At 36.5% G+C, this 14,681-nt stretch overlaps 1 long non-coding RNA gene across 2 annotated transcripts in view; it reads right to left on the bottom strand.

The window, feature by feature from the left end:
- Window positions 1-5,906: 5,906 nt before the first annotated feature.
- Window positions 5,907-14,681, bottom strand: part of LOC104007066 (uncharacterized) — a 141,307-nt gene continuing 132,532 nt past the window's right edge. For both annotated transcript variants that reach the window (XR_001718891.4, XR_008548724.1), the window contains exons 2-3: window positions 8,854-8,961; window positions 5,907-7,135 (exon numbers count right to left, since the gene is read on the bottom strand). This is a non-coding gene — a long non-coding RNA (uncharacterized LOC104007066). The remainder of the gene's footprint in view (window positions 7,136-8,853; window positions 8,962-14,681) is intronic.

Genomic DNA, 14,681 nt, shown 5'->3' with positions numbered 1-14,681 from the left:
AGGATTAAAATCTCTCTCTTCACTTGGTTTTCCAGCAAGAAAACTTTTTCTCCTATAAAACAAATAAACTTCCTACTACTTTTTCCATTATACCTATTGGCTTTATATCATATGTATCATGTACATATGTATCATATATATCATGTAAAACATGATGTTTTGAAACATATACATTGTGGAGTGACTAAATCTACATAATTAACATCCATTACCTCATATAATTATGACTTCCGTGATAACAACATTTTACATCTACTCTCTTAGCATTGTTCAAGAACACAATATATTACTATTAACTATAGTCACCACGTTGTATAGATCTCCTGAACTGATTCCTTCTGTCTAACTAAGCTTTTGTACCCTCTGACCAACATCTCTGTGCATCCCCTACAAATCACCCCAACCTCTGGTAACCAGCATTATACTCTCTGCTTCTATAAATTCAACCTTTTCAGATTTCACATATGAATGAGATCATATGGCATTTATCTTTCTGTGCTTGACTTATTTCACTTAACATAATATCCGTCAGCTTTATTTACGTTGTCACAAATGACAGAATTTCCTTCTCTTTCAAGGCTGAATAGTATTGCCTTGTGCATATATAAGAAAATACAGAAAATGTTTTCCTATATTTAAGCAAAAATATATGTAAGAATATATGAATATATGTAAGAAAGTGTAGCACTTTTTTTTTAACCATTTCTCTATTGATGGACACTTAGGTTGATTCCATATCTTGGCGATTGTGACTAGTGCTGCAATTACATAGGAATGCCGACATCTCTTCCACATACTGACTTCATTCCCTTTGGCTCTACACCCAGTAGTGTCATTGCTGGATCACAGGTGGTTCTGTTGTCCATAATGGCTGTACTAATTTGCATTCCCACCAACAATGCACAAGGGTTCCCTTTTCTCATATTCTCACCTACACTTGTTATCTTTTGTCTTCTTGATAATAGTCACCCTAACAGGTGTAAAGTGATATCTCACTGAGTTTTTAAATTTGTGTTTCCCTGATGATTAGTGATGCTGAGGACTTTTTCATATACCTGTTAGCCATTTGCATGTCCTTTTTGGAGAAATGTCTATTCAGGTCCTTTGCTCATGTTTTTGTTGGGCTATTTTTTTCTGTCTTTTGAGTTGAGTTCCTTGTATGTTTTGGATCTTAACGCTTTGTCAGATGTAGAGTTTAAAAATATTTTCTCCCATCCCATGCATGGGCTGTCTCTTTGGTCTGTTAATTGTTTCCCTTGCTATGCAGAAGATTTTTAGTTTGATATAATTCCACTTGTCTATTTTTGCTTTTGTTGCCTGTGTTTTTGGGGTCATATCCAAAAGAGTATTGCCCAGACTAATGTCAGGGAGTGTCTCCGCATGTTTTCTTCTGGTAGCTTCATAGTTTTAGGTCTTACATTTAAGGTTTTCATACATTTTGAGTTGATTTTTGCATATGGTATGTGATAAGGGTCTCATTTCATTCTTCTATTATGGATATCCATTTTTCTCGACACCATTTATTGAAGAGACTATCCTTTTCTCATTGCATGTTCTTGGCTCCTTTGTGCTTTGTAGTATATTTTTAAAGATGGTGGTGCAGTGCCTACAGCTTTGTTCTTATTTTTCAGGATGGCTTTGGCTATTCAGGGTCTTTTGTAGTTTCATACAAATTTTAGGAGTGTTTTTTCTACTTCTGTGAAGCCTATTTGCTTAGAATATCTCTTCTCATCAAACAGCATCATTAAGTGCTTAGTGGATACTGTTAGAAAAATCCTTCAATTATGAAAATCACCATGTATACATGGCTGTTTAAAAAGCATAATTTATGTGCATTTATAGAACAAAATCCAAAAAGAAATAATTGAAAGAACAGTTGTTTTTACCTTCTCCCACACATAAACACAACCCCTTAGGAAATATTAGCATAGAACAACTTTTCTTGGAATCTAGAGTTTAAGGCTCTTCAATAATTTTAAAAGAAACAAAATATATATCAGAAATATCAAATATGATAACTGGGAACTTTATAGGCTATAGTTTCTAGTCCTTAAGTAGTAAAATATTATAGTGAGTATAAGAATGAAAATAAATATCTCCATGAAAAATTTCAAGCCAATATTCAAAATATATCACTTATGACTATTTTATATTTAAATGCCCATGATATTCTAAATTTTTTTTATTAAAATGTTAAGTTGGAGCTGCATTTCTAGCAGACAAGATACCGTGGGTGACCCTGCCTTCTTTATTGAGACAACTAAAATGCTGGAAGAGAGAGAGATGAGAGATAGACGGTAATATTGCACCACATTTTTGAGTTGGCACAGAAGGAATCTCAGAGCTCCAAAAGAAAATGAAAGCGGGAACCTGGGAAATAAGCAAGAACTGCCAGAACAAAAGTTGCCTTTTGTCTGGGGATTTCATCCAAGCCTTAGAGGCCTTGAGCTTCTACTTTGATGTGAAACCAGAGATAAAATCTAGGCCTGCCCAACGTGAGGAATCTCACAGGATGCCTTCCCATATAAAGCTGGGATAGAGAATGAATAAAGCCACTCTTCAAAAGGGAATTGATGGCCTCAGGTTTGGCACTGTTTGCATGTGGGGAATATGTGTAGCCCAAAGTCTGGTAGAGCACCAGGCAACTAGCAGAAGCAGATCAGAATTGTCCCCAGCTGAGGGTACCCAGGAATAAAAATATTCCTGCATGAAATCCCAAAGAAAATGAGTAGTTGACAATTAAACAAGCATAAAACACAGAAGGAAACAAACACAGCATGCATGAGTGCCAGTCATAACAGGAGATAGCAGAAGGAAGTCCGTAAGGGTTACAAAACAGCAATGATCAGAATACACATGTATTACATTTCATATGTTTAAGCAAAGAAAAGCCTAGAAATAGTAGAAAGTAGAACGAGTTTACTTAGAAACATGAAAATTTGAAAAAGAATGACATCATAATTTTATCTTCTACAAATGATATGAAAATAAGTTAATGAATTAAACATCAGGTTGGAGAAAGTTAAGGAAAAAATTAGCGAATTGGCAAACAGAGCTGAAGAAGTCATCCAGAATGCAGCACAGATGAAAAAGAGGGGAGAAATACGATGGAGAGATTGTGCCCCCGAAAGAAAGTGGAACATTTTAACATTTGTCTAACTATAGTTCCAGAAGGAGAAAATAAATATAAAGGATAAGAATCAATGTTCAAAGGACAGTGATAATGGCTGGACATTTTCCAGAATTGCTGAAATGTACCAATTCTTACAGCCAAGGAGCCCAATGTCAATCAACATTCATGTCAATCACATAAATAAAAATCACAGTTGTGAAACTGCAGAATAGTAAAGAACCAAGGAGGAAAGACAGATCACCAGGAAGAAATAGCATGATGACTTCTCAACAGTAAAAAAGAATCCATAAGGCAATGTAATTAATATCTTCAAAGTGCTGATGAAAAATAATAGTCAATCGAGACTTCCGTATCTTTCAAGAATGACAGCAAAATATATATTCAGACAAGTCAAAATTGAGTTTGTTCCAGAAGTCTCTCACTAAAGAAAATTCTCAAGGATTTATGTGAGGCAAAAGGAAAGAGACTTCAGTTGGGATGTCTGAGAAGCAAAACAGAATGGTCACAACCAGAATCTAAAACACCGCTGTAGGCCAGCAGTCATAGAGTTATTCTGAGCATTAAACGTGAAGAGCTGAAGTGCCCTATATATATGTGTTAGTATGAGGAACAGAAAGGAACTTCTTCAACCTGTTAAAAAGCCCTCTACAAATCCAAAAGCAGTGTGTCAATAGCCAAATTCCTGTTGTTCCTATTCAAACCTGAAACCTTCCCCATCTCAGTGGGCCAGTTGGCAACTTCAGCCTTCCTTTGTTCAGTAATTCTTATCTCCTCTCTGCCTCTTACATCTGACATTCTAACTGTCAGGAAATCTCATTAACTGTGTATTCAGAAAGTATCAAGATCTGGGCCCCTCCAGACCACCACGTTCAGAGTCACAACCATGTCTCACTTAGAGGGTTGGAGCTTCCTGGATGGCTTCTCTGCATCTGTGTTGGGTGGCCTTGTTCTACCTAATGACCTAATTTAAAATTTGCAACATCTCCCCAGACCTGAGCCACCTTTCTCTGCACTGTTCCCCCATGACAAGCACCACCTTCTAGAATGCTATATAATATAGTTACATGTTATACTGATTGGTTATTTTCTCTCTTCACGCCTACCTTTGTAAAATGTAAGCTTTATGAAGTATGAGATTTCTGCTGGCTTTTGTTTTGCTGGTTTTTTACTGGCATATTCTCAGCCATGTCTGACTATGTGTTGAATGAGTGAAAAGTTACAAGTATCTTTCATAAGATCAGGACCAAAATAAGCAAATGTAGTAAAGTACACTAACAAAATGTTACAATGTAAAACTGGAATAAAATAAACCAAATTGTCATTATTTTTAGAAAATACGATCATCTATAAAGAAATCTTAAGTAGTCAACAGATAAAATATTACAATCTCAGTAATAAGAGAATTTGGCAAAATTATGAATACAGAATCAATATACAGAGGTATAATTGCATTTCTATTCTACAACAGAGTTATTTAAATAATTAAAGACACCATTTAAATAGAAAAGAAACATATATAACCTTAGAATTAACCTAGAATATTTTAAGCATTCTATTAAAATAATATCTCACCAAAGATGTGTAAGACATTTAAAAGTAGATATTAAAGAAGATCTAAGTAAAATGAGAGTTAAATCAAATTTTTGAATTTGAACATATATCAATTCTTCAGAAACTGTTCTATCAATTCAGTCTAATTCCAATACATTTCTCAGCTGTTTTTCACAAACATCTAAACATAAAAATATTTAGAAACATTTAGCTATTTCTAAAATTTAGAAGAAAATATAAATGACCAAGGAATGCCAAAGCTCTCTTGAAGAACAAGGTAGAAGTAATTGCCCTACTGGATATCAAAGCTTGTTATAAAGTAATGGTAATAAAGTTATAAATATTTAAGCAAGTAATAGTAACCAAAGTGTATTGTAAAGTGGTAGTAATTAAAACAGTGTGACATTAAGACCGAGGTGAACATTCAGGGAGCCCAGAAAGAGATCCACATATATGCAGATGATATATGACAGAGCGCGCATGGCAGATGAGTGGGGAAAGAATGAAGTCTATAGTAAGTGGTATTCATATGCAAAATATTGACATTTCCTTTAACCTCTTCAGAAAAAAATGTAAGAAAATCCTATGACCTCTAAGCGAAAGGATTTCTTAAATAAGACCCCAAAAAACAGAATGGATAATTATACAAGATGGATAATTATAACTACATTAAAATGAAAAAGTGTCTATTTACCATAAAGTGAAATGGCAAGCCACACACTGAGAGACAATATTTTCACCACTTAAAATGGATGAAGGATTAGTATACAAAGTATGTGTGTGTGCACACGTGTGTGTATATAGATATAGTTTACTAATCACAAGAAAAAGACAAACAACTCGATGGAAAAATTATCCCCCAAAGAGGGCTTAAATGACAGAAAACAAAAAAAAGAGAAATAGACACAGGAATGGCCCACAAAAATCTGAAATGAGGCTCAACAGCATAGAATAAACTTATTTTCCATGGGTTTCCGTTTGATTCCATGCCTTTCCTTAGAAATCCAAGATAACATACTGATCTCTCTACATATCCACAAATTAAACACAAATGGAAATATCTGTTGAGTCCCCTGTTACCTTTTTGTATTTTTGTAGCATTTACTAAAACAAAGCTTTGTATGACATGAGAACAGTATGTATCAGAAAAATGAAAATTAAATCCACAATTTAAAATCTACTTTACTACTACCAAATTAGCAAAAATTTAAGTCTAGTGATATCCAATGTTGGTAAGGAAGTAGAACAATGAGAACAAATACATGCCAGTGACAGGGAAACTGGTGCAAATGCATTGAAGTACACTTTGGTATTCCCTTGCAAAGCTGAACATCGGAATACCTATAACTAAGCAAACCCCCAGAGAAACTATTGCTCATGTATACCAGGAGGTGTATGAGGATGTTTAGAGTAGCACCATTCATAATAACAAAAAGAAGTAATGACTTGGAATACCTAGCCATAGTAGCACTGACAAATCAATTGCAAAATATCTTTAAAGTGGAACGCTAAAGAGCAGTGAAAATAAATTAACTAATAAATTAACTAGAGCATTGTGGTTCATTCTATATACATAGATTATTATACCATTAAAAAAACAAAGGAATGATTAATGTAAAACTCAGGAAAATGGATAACCCTATAGAGAATGCAGTCAGAAAGGGACATAAAGGGATCAGTAAAATAATAATGGTCTATTTTATATGCTGAATGCTAACTTAGTACAAGGAATGTTTTAACTCTACATAATTTACTTATGTGCACATTTTGTTTCTCACAGCAGCGTGGAATAAGCTTATTTTCCCATGGGTTTCTGTTTGATTCTATGCCTTTCCTTAGAAACCCGAGATAACATATCTCTGCACACATCCACAAATTAAATACAAGTGGAAGTATCTACTGAGTCCATCTCTGGCTTTTTGTAATTTTTGTGTAGCATTTACTAAAGCAAAGTTTTATGTGATACGAGAACAAATGTTGGATTCCTATTATAAAAACCCTATCAGAAGCAAAATAAGCAGCTAGAGATGAACATGGTGCATGAGCGGTTTTCCAAGGAAAATGTCAGTCTTATCGTTCTAATTACAAGAAGCCGGTGCTACTGTGTAAATCTGATTTACACAAACTGGACTTCAATTAAAATTCCAGTTTTGCAAATTCAGGACACTAATTCTCAAATGCCAATATAAATAGGTTAAAAAGATAAAAACATGAACACACAACGTGGGCAAGCATGTATAAAATACATAAAATGAAGATATGTTTTAATGTTTACTTTATGCAAGAATGCTGCTCTCGTAAGTTATATGTGCTCCATGAAGTATTTAAATTACCCGGGCATGATAGAGGGTACCTGTAATCCCAGCTACTCAGGAGGCTGAAGCAAGAGAATTGCTTGAATCCAGGAGGTGGAGGTTTCAGTGAGCTGAGATCACACCACTGCACTCCAGCCTGGGCAAGAGAGTGAGAGTCCATCCCAGAAAAAAGAAAAAAAAAAAAAATTACAGGGCACAATTAACAAGTCTATATTTTTTAGCCAACTACAACAATTCTGCTTCACTATTAATTAATAAAAGTTACAAGTAATTTTAGCATTCACAAGCAGTCTCTAAAGTAACACTGGAATTTTACAAGTTACATAAAATGGAACTAATATTAATTCTACCAAATATTTTACTTGCAAATCAATTTACCCATGTTCTCCTAGAGCAAGTGGCATAATGTAGTTGCAAATTGTATTACAAATAGATTGTCTCGAAATGATCACTTTCAATTCCATGCCCCCAACTAAACAATCTTGAGATGTTTGCATTCGATTATTTGGAAAATAACAATTATAACATGTCCTGAGGGACCAGTAATCTAGCAAATTAAATCCAGTGAAATACAAATTCGTCACCATTATATTTTAATATTGGCGAACTAGATAAGGGGAAACAAAAGCTATTACTAAACAGATAAATGAATAAGCCCAGACATCTTGTTAACCCTCAACTATGATCACACCCATGTGTGTGGGGGCCATTGCCCAAGCCCCCTTATTATTCTAAAGCAAAGAATTAATGAGGTTTGTAGTAAATAGGGTCTGACCCTGAATAAAACAATCTTATTTTCAGCTTCAACCTCGCAATATAGCGCTTCCTAAATATGCTTTCGGGTTCACTAAACTTTGTTATCCTTGCTCAGACTAAAGTGACTCAGGAGGCGAGGGAAATGGCTTGATTTTCGAAACTGTGAAATCAAAGTAAAATCTTTGTCATCTCAGGAGCTCACGCTTCCGGTGTCTCCTCTCCAAGCCTGTGCCAAGGTAAACCGGCAAGTAAGTATGTTATGCAGCCACAAACCAAACAAACTAATCCAAATTTCTGGAACGTACCAAATCTAGATTATTTTGAGATTATCTCATAGAACCATGGGTCAACATCACCTGACTGATGAAGGTAAGGAGTATTCTGAATGTCAGGCACCCCAGAAGCAATCTAATGTGGGGCAGGGAATCAGCAGGCATGCCAGGAGAAAGTCGGCCTCCTACCGTAACGCAGGCAGGGAGGGAGGGGTATTTAAACTAAACCTGAGGCCAGCAAGGCATGGGATGGTTCTGTCGTGCAGGAGGACTTCCTTGGCTGTCGCATGACAAGCCACAAGCTGGCAGCAGAACAAAGCGCCATCCTCTCTACAGGAAAGCAACAACGGTGTTGCATAAGAAGGGTCCCATTCCTGGGGCCACCAGCATCCCAGGTAAAGGTGCCTGGTAAATTCAGGGGGAGCATGAGAAACGCAGGATGAGCTCTGGAAAATAGACCGTCAGTGGCAAGCCCGTGGCTCATATGGAAGTATCAGCAAGGCTTGCCAGCCATGTTTCCACACCCAAGAAAGTGACCATCATCAACAGCAAAGGCCACAGCTTGACATCAAGACAAGGTGGCTGAAGGTGGGCTGAGCAAAACTGTTGAAAATGTGATTGGGAGGGAGCACTGCTTATTCCCTGGAACTCTCAGGAACACGTAAGGGACACTTTGTGGTGGAGTGCCTATGAACTACCTTCTAAAAAAGAAATCAGTGGGACTTTATACATTAGTAAGCTTCATCTAAAAAAAAAAAGGGAATGTAAACTCTACTTTTGATTTATAGTAGGTGCGTTTAGGCTACATGGGGAAAACAAAACTCACCTTACAGGCTGGAGGCAAGGGTCATATAAGACATGTTGAAGGCATTGGGTGTCTACTAGGCTTTCAAAGATTGGTTGCCAATTTCAATCCTCACGCATTTCTTCTTTTCTGAAATTACACATTTTCACAATTTTCAGGAAAGGAGGAATTAAGTATTCCTGTTTTATTCTAGAGGATACTATGATTAGGGCCTCAGTAAGCTACCTGGTAAAATGCTCTCTAAAACTCAAGGATACTTGAAGCACCTTGAGAAGAAGCTAAAATATTGTCTTCTAATACCATCAGTACTTACTTGCATTCATCATTTTATTAGTTGTCTCTAAGGAACACTTACATGTTAATCATATTAACACTTTGAATGGCATATAAGAAGCAATATTTTCCATGAATTCAAATGAATTCTTATACATTAGCATAAGGCCACACCTCAGAGGGAAGTTGTCTTGTAAAAAGTGAGACATTGGTTGGCAAGTAAATAGAATTTGCAGGGTGGCTAATGTTGAACTGTTTTTCAGCAGGGGAAGAGAAAGAATAGAGATGCCCTTAAAATAAACCATATGGGTCTCAAACTATTCATGCCACGAATCAGGTCAGTCATATTTCAACCTCCTCCCTCAAGCTTATCTCAGTGCAACTTAAGGAAGAAATGGAAAGTACATTTCCACAAGAATGCGTGTCTTATGGAGGGGCAGGGGAGAAGGCAATTTCATAACAGTTTCAAACTAAAGTAGTACCCCAAAGCCAGTGATGTATTCTGGCCCAGACTTGACAGGTTATTTTACCTGACCAAGCCTTATTGTTCCTCTGGAACAATAAGCATATTTTCACACATTCTATTTTTATTTCTCACCAAATGTGTCAAGATTTGGTTTCTATTAATTAAATTTGTATATAATTGTAGATATGCATGCAGTTGTAAGAAACAATACAGGGAGATCCAATATACCCTTTGCCCAATTCCCCCAGTGGTAACACCTTGCAGATATTGACAATGATACAGTCAAGATACAGAACATTTCCATCACCACAAACAACCCTTATGTTGAACTTTTAAAGCCACACTCACTTCCCTCTCCCTCTCCTCTGTCCTTAGTTCCTGGCAACCACAGTTTTGTCTCTCTGTTTTGATAATTTTGTTATTTCAAGAATGTTTTATAAACAGTACTAGATAGTATACAACTTTTTGAGATTGATTTCATTTTCTCAACATAATTTTCTGAAGAGTCATCAAGGTTGTTGCATGTATCAATATACTAACATGCATGTATTAACAGCTCATTCCTTTTCATTGTTGAGTAGTATTCCATGTTTTGGACATAGCAAGGCTTGTTTAAACATTCACTAATTTAAAAATATCTTATTTGTTTCCCATTTGAGGCTGTTATGAATAAAGCTACAATTAAGATTTGTGTACAAATTTTATGTGAACATAAACCTTCTTTCTTTTTGGATAATTGTTGGGTCACATGGTGCTTGTATGTTTAGTTATTTAAGAAACTGCCAAATTCTTTTCCAAAGTGGCTGAAACATTTTACATTACCATCAGAAATGCAGGAGTGATCCATTTGTCAGCATCCTTGCAAGTATTTGGTGGTGTCATTATTTTTAATTTCAGCTATTCTGATAGGCATTCAGAGATATCTGATTTTGGTTTTAATTTACATTTCCCTAATAGCTAGTGATGTTAAACATACTTTTACATGCATGTTTGCTATCTGCATTTCCTCTTCAGTGACATGTCTAGGTCCTAATTGTATTGTTTTACTTTCCTATGGAGTTTTAATAGTTCCTTATATATTCTTAAGATCAGTCCTTTGTTAGATTCTCAGTCTGAAAATATTTTCTGTAATGTTTCATCCTCTTAATAAGGTCTTTGGAAGAGCAAAATTCTTTAGTTCATCCTCTTAATAAGGTCTTTGGAAGAGCAAAAGTTCTTTAGTTTAATGGAGTCAAATTTACCAATTTTGCCCTTTATGGATACTCCATTTGGTGTCAAGTCTAAGAATACTTTACCTAGCCCTAGATCATGGAGATTCTGTTTTTTTTCTAAATACTTTGTAATTTTTTCATTTTATATTTAAGTCTGTGATCTATTTTGAGTTAATTTTTGTATATAGTGTAAGGTTTAGGTCAAGATGCATTTTTTTTTTTGGCCTGTGGATATCCAAACACTCCAGTAAGTTGACAATTTAGATGAAATGGACAAATTCTTTGAGATGCGACTATCAAAACTTCACACAAGGAGAAATAGAAAACCTAAGTAGCACTCTATCTACTAAACAAATTGAATTCATAATTGAAAGCCTTTCCACAAAGAAATCCCCAGGCCCAGATTGCCTGTGAAATTCTACCAATTTTTTAAAGAAGAAATAATACCAGTTTTATTTAAGCTCTCCCAGAAAAATTCCAGAGGAACGAATACTTCCCAACCCAGTCAGTGAAGCCACCATTACCCTCATATTAAAACCAGACAGGGGAGTGTTGTTCAATGGACATAAAGTTTCAGTTGCGTGACATGAATAAGTTCTAGAGATCTGCTCTACAATAGAGTGCCCGTAAGTTGACAGCACTGTATTGTGCACTTAAGTTTTTAAGTGTTTTTACCACAAAAAAACAACAAAACAAAGGCAGAGGAGGAAGTTTCTAGAGGTGCTGGATATGTCTCTTCCCTTGATTGTGGTGGTTCCACAGTTGTATACATATATCCAAACTCATCAAATTGTATACATTAAATATGTACGGTTTTGTATATATCAAATATAGATCAATACAAATCTGTTTAAAAAAAGACATTACAACAAATGAAAACTACAGACCAATATAACACATAGACATACATGAAAAAATAATTGTTAACAATTTTAGAAAATTGAATCCAACAATGTATCAAAAGCATAATGCATTATGACCACTTGGGATTTAGCTGAGGAATATGAGATTGGTGTAATATTTTAAAAATCAATGAATGTAATTTATTACATTAATAAACTGAAAAAAAAGTATATGATCATCCCAATGAATGCAGAAAAAGCAAGCACTTGACAAAATCCGACAACCATTACTGATGAAGTAAATGTCAGCAAACTAGAAATTGAAGGAAACGTCTTCAACTGGATAAGCAGCATCTACAAAACAAAACAAAAACCCACAACTATAAACAGCATCATACCTAGGGGTGAGAGGTTGAAGATCAGGAGCAAGTCACAGATATTTCCTTCTCACCATTTTTGTTCAACATGGGGTTGCAGGTTCTAATCGATGAAATGAAACTACTGGATTTCAGGACAGTGTGGCATTGGGAACAAGATAGCAAACAGGTCATGGAATAAGACAGAAATGGAATGAGACCCACACATGTACAGTCAATTGATTTTCAACAAATGTGCAGAGTGTATCAGTCAGGGTTCTCCGGGGGGACTGAAATAATAAGATAGATATATATATACAAAGGGGAGTTTATTAAGGAGTATTAACTCACACAATTACAAGGTGAGGTCTCACAATAGGCTGTGTCTGCAAGCTGAGGAGCAAGGAAGCCAGCCCAAGTCCCAAAACCTCAAAAGTAGGGAAGCCAACAGTGCAGCCTTCAGTCTACAGTCAAAGGTCCAAGAGTCCCAAAGCTGAAGAACTTGGAGTCTGATGTTCCAGGGCAGAAAGCATCCAGCACAGGAGAAAGATGGAGGCCAGAAGACTAAGCTGCCTAGTCCTTCCACGTTCTTCTGCCTGCTTTGTATTCTGGCCACGCTAGCGGCTGATTAGATTGTGCCCACCCAGATTGAGGGTGAGTCTTTCTTTCCCAGTCCACTGACTTAAATCTTAATCTCCTTTGGCAACACCCTCACAGACACACCCAGGAACAATTCTTTGCATCCTTCAATGCAGTCAAGTTGACACTCAGTATTAACCATCACACAGAGTAATATTAGGTTTATAAAATTAGTTAGAAAGTATTCTTTCTTCATCAGTTTTCTAGAAGAGTCTGTGTAGAACTCTTCTTCAGTGGAACCAACTGAGCTTGCAGCTCTCTTTTTGGGGAGAGTTTTTCAATCATGTATTCAATTGTATTAATAATTATAGTGCTATTCAGAGTAACTATTTCATATTGGGTGAGTTATGATAGTGTGTGTGTTATTTCAAGGATTTGGTTCAACTCATCTAAGTTTTGTGTGTGTAAAGCTGTTCATAGTGTTCTATTATTAGCCTGTTGATTTCTGCAGGGTTGGTAGTGATATCCCCAGTTTTATTTCAGATATAAACAATTTGTGCCTTCTCTTTTTCCCTTTGTCAGATTTACTAGATGTTTGTCAATTATATTGGTATTTCTGAAGGCCAGCTTTTTTTTCATCGATTTTCTCTATTATTTCTGTTTTCAATATCATTGATTCATGCTGTTAACATTAGTAATTATTTTCTATTGATTGCATTGGGGCTTTTTTCTTTTTATTTTGAATTGTTGAGGTAGGATATTAGATGGCTGAATTGCTGTGAATTTTTCTGTCAACAATGCTTTGACTGAGAGAAGAAAAATGTTCTATATTTATTTTATTAAGTTTGATATATTTTTAAATTTGTCCTCAAGATTCTCTCTTTGACCTGTAGATTTTTTAGAAATGTGTTACTCAGGTTCCAAGTGTTTGCAAAGGTTATTATTATTTTCCTGATAACATTTCTAGTTTGATTCCACTGTGATACTTTCAGTTTCAGATCTGACATGGAAACAGGTTGGAAGTCATCACTGCTATCTACACAATTTAAAAAAAAACTGAAAATCAGTGAATTTTCTTGAACACATCAGACAACTGAGTTCACAGGGCAAACTATACTGTCCTAGAACTTGAAGGAACAGACAGATCCAGAGAGTTCCAGCCAGGATCTGCTGACATGGAACAAAACCTGCTTTTGTCCTAAACTGGTAGGAACATCTAAATTGTAATTTTGTTGGGAGGCCGAGGCAGGTGGATCATCTGAGGTCAGGAGTTCAAGACCAGCCTGGCCAACATGGTGAAACCCCATCTCTACTAAAAATATAAAAACTAGCCAGGCGTGGTGGCATGCGCCTGTAATCCCAGCTACTCGGGAGGCTGAGGCAGGATAATTGCTTGAATCCAGGAGGCAGAGGTTGCAGTGAGCCGAGATCACGCCACTGCACTCCAGCCTGGGCAGCAGGGCGAGACTGTCTCAAAAAAAAAAATTGTAATTTTGATGAGTTACGAGAGGCTGTGTATGGAGTGGCCTGAGAATGAGAAAGTCAGGAGAGGGTGTTCCTAGGGGAGGGCCACACTTTCACATTTTGCCTTCAGGAGCCTCACCACGTTCTCATCGTGAGTCCTGAAGGTTCCCTCCTGGCTCTGGCCCTGGGAGGGGAAACGTAACCATTATGAAATATGGCAGAACATTCTCTACAACAAAGGCCTGCCGTGCAGAGTGTTCTCTACAACAAAGACCTGCTCTCCAGGGTAAAAGTCTACCTGAGCCTCATCAACCTTGGGAAAGAGCATCTCCCAGACACTCGTCCTGTGAGTCACCCTATATTACCTGGAGGTGGGGACACGTCTGCTAGAGACCTAGATGGAATCATGAGATGACAGCACACTTCCCCTCCCACCCACTCCACCCCCATTCCAACAGTGCTCTGGCAACAACCATGAATCAGGAAGAGTTCTCAGGGAAACCCAAAGACAACAGGAGAGATGAAAATGAGAACATCTGAAGCCTCCCAAATATGTTCTCTTAGCTTTAGACATGTTGCCCCTAAGCAATTTGAACATCCTTTCTTCTCGTCTATCTGGCTAGCTCTTCATTATTATTCAGGGCACATTAGATTTCAA

Source organism: Pan troglodytes, chromosome 5 (assembly GCF_028858775.2).
Source record: "Pan troglodytes isolate AG18354 chromosome 5, NHGRI_mPanTro3-v2.0_pri, whole genome shotgun sequence".
NCBI classification, from domain to species: Eukaryota; Metazoa; Chordata; class Mammalia; order Primates; family Hominidae; genus Pan; species Pan troglodytes.
The sequence above is the reverse complement of the archived record's forward strand: the minus strand, read 5'-3'. Positions and strand labels throughout refer to the sequence as shown.